The sequence below is a fragment of the Perognathus longimembris genome, chromosome 3 (genome assembly GCF_023159225.1).
Source record: "Perognathus longimembris pacificus isolate PPM17 chromosome 3, ASM2315922v1, whole genome shotgun sequence".
Taxonomy (NCBI): Eukaryota; Metazoa; Chordata; class Mammalia; order Rodentia; family Heteromyidae; genus Perognathus; species Perognathus longimembris.
In genome coordinates, this window is record NC_063163.1 from 91,925,436 (window position 1) to 91,932,880 (window position 7,445).

General features: G+C 46.7%; 1 protein-coding gene across 1 annotated transcript in view; it reads right to left on the reverse strand.

Annotated features, from left to right (window-relative positions):
* Window positions 1-7,445, reverse strand: part of Tbc1d10a (TBC1 domain family member 10A) — a 51,712-nt gene that overhangs the window by 31,712 nt on the left and 12,555 nt on the right. The gene's annotated exons all lie outside the window — the stretch shown is intronic.

Below are 7,445 nucleotides of genomic sequence, written 5' to 3' on the forward strand. Positions count from 1 at the left end.
TGGGGCCCGCGCCTCGCCGCGGGACCCCGGCTCGTGGGTGGAGATTGTTCCTCCGTTCTTTCGGAGAATTCTGAGACACACGGGTTCAGGAATTCTCCCTGGGACACTGAACTTTATCCAGACGGAGCCTGAGCTAGACGTTTGGCAGCCCCCGTCCCCACCTCTTGACTTTGGAATTTTAAATTCGCTTGTAGGATACTTTTTCTTGGGATGGGGGTGGGGGAATAAAGGAATTTGAACTCAGAGCCTGGAGCTTGTAGGGGTCTTAACACTTGATCCATGCCTCGAGCACAGCTTTTTGGCTGCTTGGACTTTTCTGTCCTGACTGGCTTAAAGCCGTGATCCTCGGGATCTTTGCTTCCAGAGGAGCTAGGAATGCAGTGTGAACCACCTCCATTCCATTTAAGACAGTTTTGCTGTGTGATCAAGCTCCCCACGCTCTTTAGCCTCCACAGTGCTGGAATTACAGGCTCTGTGTCCATTAAGAATAATGACAGGGGGCTGGGGATATGGCCTAGTGGCAAGAGTGCTTGCCTTGTATACATGAAGCCCTGGGTTCGATTCCCCAGCACCACATATAAAGAAAACGGCCTGGGCTGGGGATATGGCCTAGTGGCAAGAGTGCTTGCCTCGTATACATGAGGCCCTGGGTTCGATTCCCCAGCACCACATATACAGAAAATGGCCAGAAGTGGCACTGTGGCTCAAGTGACAGAGTGCTAGTCTTGAGCAAGAAGAAGCCAGGGACATTGCTCAGGCTCTGAGTCCAAGCCCAGGACTGGCAAAAAAAAAAAAAAAAAAAGACAGGTTGGGAATATGGCCTAGTGGTAGAGCGCTTGCCTCGAATACAAGAATGACAGCACCGGGCACCCGTGGCTAACGCCAGTAATCCTAGCAACTCAGGAGGCTGAGATCTGCGAACCCCAGTTCAAAGCCAGCTTGGGCAAAAAAGTCTGTCTGTAGATTCACTTTTTCTGGACACTTCATATAAATGGAGCGATATAATATGTGGCTTTGGTGTCTAGCCCCGCCCCTTTCTTTTCTGTTGGTCAAGTGGCTGGAACTCAGGGCCTGTGTGCTGTCCCTGAACAGTTTTGCTCAAGGCTAGTCCTCTACCATTTGATCTACAGCGCCACTTCCAGTTTTTGAGTGGTTAATTGGAGGTAAGAGTTTCACCAACTTTCCTGCCTGGGCTGAATTGTCAGATCTTTATAGCTATGATGACAGTTCCTCACTTCAGTACATTATGATTTACATAATGTGTTACATACATTCTTGGTGTCATCTGACACACCCCACCAGTCCTGAGGTAGACAAACCCAAAAAGGGGAGACTGGAAGAGACAGGTCACAGCTGCAGAGCCTGAGAGAGGCTTCAAAGAATCAAATGCAAGCTCTAAGCCTTGAGTGATTCCCCAGCTGTTTCCTTGATGCCACGTGGCCCACAAATTCTTGCAGATTTCACTGTAGTCTTCACATTCCGTAGGCTTCTGGCTTGCCACAAACAAGCAATGGCAGATGGGAGTGAAGCACAGGCTAGTATGAACTCAAATCCTTAGTCTGGGAGGATGATCAGAATCTGCTGTGGCTCAAGAGCACGTTGGGCTTTTAGGTCCAAGCTCCCAGGAGGGGCTAGATACCCAGTACCCCAGGAGTGTTGGGGTGGGCTAGAGGCACACCACAGGGGCACGTATGTGTCCATCTTTGGAAAACTGGATAGATAGTATGCCATTTCTTTGTGTGCTGGTACTGAGGTTTGACCTCAGGGCCTAGACACTGTCCCTTAGCCTTTTTGCTCAAGCCCAGTGCTCTACTACTTGAGCCAAAGCTCCACTTTTGGCTTTTTGGTAGTTAATTGGAGATGAGAATCTCACTAACTTTTTTTTTTTTAGAAGAAACTTTTTTTTATTTGCTCACTTAACAGAATTTTCATGAATGTGATAGGATGTAGGCTACTGAAACACTAATAGAAAATTCTCACTATATTTGTTTAAATGTTTATGTAACTTCTCAACCCATCTGTTTTTATAAAGCCAAAGCTTGAACACAAACAAAAGTGGCAAAATCCACATTACCGTTTTTATGTTCCTAAATATCAAACTATCAATTTTACTAGTAGATCTGAAGAACATCACATTGAAAAAAACAAGTACAGAAATGCCTGATTCTTTAAAATTCCATAAATACCTAACATCCCAAAGAAATATGTAAACAAATCTCTACATTGCTCAATGAGTTCTTCCCAATCTCTAACAGTTATTGGATTGAGTACATGAGCTCCATGTAAGTTAGTTTCATTCATTACTTTAACTGTTATTACTGATAGAGCAAAGCACTGACTTTTCTACCCAGACTAGCTTTGAATCCTGTTCCTGAGATCTCAGCCTCCTGCTTAGCTAGGATTACAGGCATGAGCCACAGGCTCAGGGCAACATTACTCCATTTAAGGCCTTGATGCCCTAGCTTTTAATTGTTTTACATTGGATCATTCAGATTCAAATTGCTTTGAGGCATTTATTGGTTTTGTGCCAATCCTGGGGCTTGAACTTACAGCCTAGGTGCTGTCCTTAAGCTTATCCCCCCCACCCCCACCCCAGTCCTAGGGCTTGAACTCAGGGCCTGAGCACTGTCCTTGAGTTTGTTTGCTCAAGGCTAGCACTCTACCACTTGAACCACAGCACCACTTCCAGCTTTTACTGTGCATATGATACCAAGGAATCAAACCCAGGGCTTCGTGCATGCTAGGCAAGCATTCTACCACTAGGCTCCTCCTTAAGCCTTTTTTGCTCAAAGCCTACCTGGCTTCCAACCCCTATCCTAAGATCTCAGAATCTCAAGAGTAACTAGGATTATAGGTGTGAGCTACACTTTGCCAGGCCTTTATTTTTATTTTTAGGGAGAGTCTGGGCATATTGTTCAGGCTCAAACTCCTAGGCTTAAATGATCCTACCCTCCTGCTTCAACCTCCTGAGTGGCTGGGACTATAAGCATGTGTACCCAGCCTCTCTTAGGTCATTTTCTCAACTGTGAAATGGAAATCTTCAAAAAAAAAAAGGAAAACCTCCATTGGAGGAATTGCTCTGAGATTTCGCATGACACTACGTACTAAGCCTCTGGCCCATGGAGACATCCAGTAAACAGCGGCCAAGAGTGACAGATTTATGATTTGCATATTCGTTATTATTTCCCACTACAGCCTGTAGCTTGAATAGGGCATTAACTCAATCTACTCTATGGCACATGGCTCTGAAGACTTTGCCACATCTCTGTATCCTCTACAAACTGGGTGTTCTTACACAAAATTGCTTAACTTAAAAATTTTATTTTCCTTCTTCAGAAAATAGAAATGCCAATAATTACATGGTGAGTCAGAAAGCCATCTCTGAAGCTTGCAGGGCATAGTAGTCAGTCCCTGTAGTTTCTTTACCTTTTCAAACTTCAACTTCAAAGTGCTTTTTTTTCTTTTTTTGCCAGTCCTGGGGGTTGAACTCAGGGCCTGAGCACTGTCCCTGGCTTCTTTCTGCTCCAGGCTTAGCACTCTACCACTTGAGCTACAATGCTACTTCTGGCTTTTTCTATATATGTGGTGGTGAGGAATCAAACCCAAGGCTTTGTGTATGCAAGGCAAGCACTCTACCACTAGGCCGTATTCCCAGCCCCCCTTTATTTTCTTTAACACACTTCTAATGGGCTAGACATAACTGTATTGGAGGGATGAAAGAAAGGTCTGAGAAAGCCGGGCACCAGTGGCTCACACCTGTAATCTACTACTGCTATCTGCTACTGTAATCTGCTACTCAGGAGGCTGAGATCTGAAGATCACAGTAAGAAGCCAGCCCAGGCAGGAAAGTCCCTAAAACTGTTATCTCCAATGAACTACTCAGAAAAGGCTGGAAGTGGTATTGTGGCTCACGTGGTTGAGTGCTAACCTTAAGCACAGAGTCTCAGGGACAGCACGCAGGCCCAGAGTTCAAGCCCCAGGACTGTCAAAAAAAAAAAAGGACTGGGTGTGAGCCAGGGGTCTAGTCCAGGATTGAGCTGGGACAGAAACTGAGAGAAGGGAAAGGGAAGGGGGAGAGAGGAAAAAAAAAGTCCTACCAGTCATGCCTGTAATGGTAGCTACTAAAGAGGCTGAGATTTGAGGCTCCCCATTCAAAGCCAACCTGGACAGGAAAGTCCTTGAGATTCATTTCCCATTAACCACCAAAAAAAAAAAAAAAAGCCAAAAGTGGAGCTGTGGCTCAAGTGGTGGAGTGTTAGACTTGAGCACAAAAGCCCAGAGACAGCACCCATGCCAAGTTCAAGCCCCAGGACTAGCACAAAAATAATAAGAAAAAAATACATTAAAAATAAAAAAACAAGTCCTGGCTTAACAGAACTTGTAGCCTAGTGTAGAAGGCAGGAATGGTAAGGTGGAGAGAATGCGGGCAGGGGGCGGGGGGGGGGGGAGAGAAATGAGGCAGCCCCTCTGTGAGGACCTGGGGAAAGTACACAAGAAAGACAGAGGGTAGATGACGCAGGCTTAGATGTGTTTAGACTGGAGAAGGCAAGGAGAGGAGTGATCATTTTGATATATCAATGATCAAAAAGGAGAGCCCCCAGGAAGGGTGCTGTGGAGCGAGCTTGTGGTCCTTGCTACTCAGAAGGTTGAAGCAGGATGGGTCACTTTGAGCCCAGAAGTTTGAGGCAATCCTGGGCAACACAGCAACAAACCCCAAACTGGGCACCTGTAGCTTATTCCTGTGATCCTACTTAGGAAACTACATTCTGAGGATCAAGGTTCAAAACCATCCTAAGCAGACAAATCTGAGACACTTAATCTCCAATTAACCAGCACAAAGCTGGAAGTAGAGGTGTGGCTCAAGCTGTAAAGTGCCAGCCTTGGACAAAAAAGCTAAGCAAGCCCTGAGTTCAGAGTACATTCATACACACACACACACGCACACACGCACATGCAGGGTTCACTGCAGTTCAAGGGACAAGAGGCCTCAGGCAGTGCTGCAAAACATCTTGTTGTACTTGCTGGTACCTTCTTCTGGCCGTGAAGGATGTTCACTAGGGCTACAGGAGCCTGGTGCTACCCTAGTCTCATCCCAAGGCGCTCACTGGAGCCCCTCTTCCTGGATCCTGGAACATGCCCCTGGCCTACACTCATGGAACTCTCATGATATAGCAGTTCTGGAACTCACATCTTTCTTCACATACCCACAAGTCATTTGGTAGCAGTTGCTTCAGGGAGAGGAGCCTTACATTCCCCAGTATTTCAACTTCTTGCACAGGGTCACAAGCCCAGCTCTGACCTAATCACTTAACTCAGGGATAAGAAACCCTGGGGCAACTTGTTTAACGCAGTAGCAGTCTCTTCTACAGTGTGTAGTGATAGAAGAACAGTTTATCTTGTGCTACTTCTAGGGCTGTAGGGCCCAGAGGTACCTAGAATTGGTCATGTACCCACTCTCCTGAAAATACAATACAGAGTTCTTCTTCCCCCCCTCCCACTGCCCCCAGCCCTGGGGCTTGGGACTCAGGTCTGAGCACTGTTCTTTTTGCTCAAGGCTAGCACTTTACCTCTTGAGCCACAGCACCATTTCCGGCTTTTTCTGTTTATGTGGTGCTGAGGAATCGAACCCAGGACTTCATGCCTGTTAGGCAAGCACTCTACCACTAAGCCACATTCCCAGCCCAGAACAGTTTTAAAAAACATTCCTAATTAGGTAGAGTTAATGGTAACTTCAAATCTTTTTTTTTTTTTTTTTTGAGATAGGATCTCCCGTAGCCCAGGCTACATGTGAAATCTCAATCCTTCTTCCTCTGCCTTCAGTGTTGGGATTACAGGTACGTACCCCCCATACCTGATCATCTCATTAGTATTTTCTTTTTTTTTTTTGCCAGTCCTGAGCTTGAACTCAAAGCCTGAGCACTGTCCCTGGGCTTCTTTTGACTGACTCAAGGCTAGCACTCTACCACTTGGGCCACAGCACCACTTCCTGCCTTTCCTGTTTATGTGGGACTGAGGAATCAAACCCAGAACTTCATGCATGCTTGGCAAGTATTCTAGCACTAAGCCACATTCCCAGACCTCACCTTTTTTTCTTTTTGGTGCTGGCCCTGGAGCTTGAACTCAGGGTACCATTTGAGTCACAACTCCACTTCTGGCTTCTTTTTAAATAATTAAGAGTCTCATGGACTTTTCTGCCTGGGCTAGCTTTAAACCATAATCCTCAGATCTCAGCCTTGAGTAGCCAGGAATACAGATGGGAACCACCAGCTCCTGGCTATATACCGCTCATTTTAAAGTGAAATAGGATTGATGGTAGCCAGCTTTGAATGATAGAGTTTTCATTTTAAGCTACAGGTAGAAGTGAAAGTAAACTTCCTTAATATCTAGGGCTCTTGGGGCCCTCTGCATGCAAGTTGTTAAAATTACAGCATCTTTTTTGTTGTTGCTGTTGGTCATGAGGCCCGAGCTCAGGGCCTGGGAGCTGTCCCTGAGCTCTTTCACTCAAGGAATAGTGCTCTACCACTTTGAGCCACAGCTCTGCTTCCCATTTTCTGGCGATTAATTTGAGTCACATGGACTTTCCTGCCCAGGCTGGCTTTGAACTGTGCCCCTCAGATCTCAGCCTCCCGAGTAGCTAGGTTTATAGGTGTGAGCCACCAGCACTCAGCAAATGACAGCACCTTTGAGTGAAGACCTGCCCTGTCTTCTCAGTGGTTTCAGCAGGCACATTTCTTTCATCACAGGATAGGCCACAGCAGTGTATACACAGTGATCACCAAGAATGGATGAGCAGCACTGGCTTTCCAAAGCCCTCATAACCTCCATGACCCTGAGTACTGCAACTTATTTAAATAAAAAACAAAAACAGGTGGATAATCCTCAAAAGACTGCACTCGAAAAGCTGTGTAAGCAAATAGGTGCTACATCTAGGCTGTAGGCCCTATTTCATCAGGAAGAGCAGTGCCAAGCAACTGAGTCTGTAGCCACATCCGAACAAGGCTTCATGGTCAATGGGGCTCCTGAAGCTGAGCTGAGACAGATGGTAATTCAGGAGCTCCGGGAAACTGTCCACTCCAGAGGGTGGCTCAAAGGGCCCATTCACTCGCATTCCATTCAGCATTCCTGGCTTCCCTTCACAGCCTCAACCACCAAGACACTGTGGGGTCTGCCAATCTGCAGAGGCGTGTGCCCTGACCCCATTCTCAGAAAGGAGTGTGGGTGTGGGACTCCTCCAGGCCTCCTGACCTTCCCTCCTGGAATGAGATAGGGGCTTTCTGGTACTGCCTGAGGCCTTCAGCAGTAGGCACCCAAACCATGAAGCCAACTTCCAGAAACCAGGCTGGAGGCAAAAGTCCTAACAGGCTGGAAGTTCCAAGCTTGGCTGAGGAGGGTATGACTGGAATACTGGCGCTGTGACCTTGGCAAGCGTCACTCCTCTCCTTGCC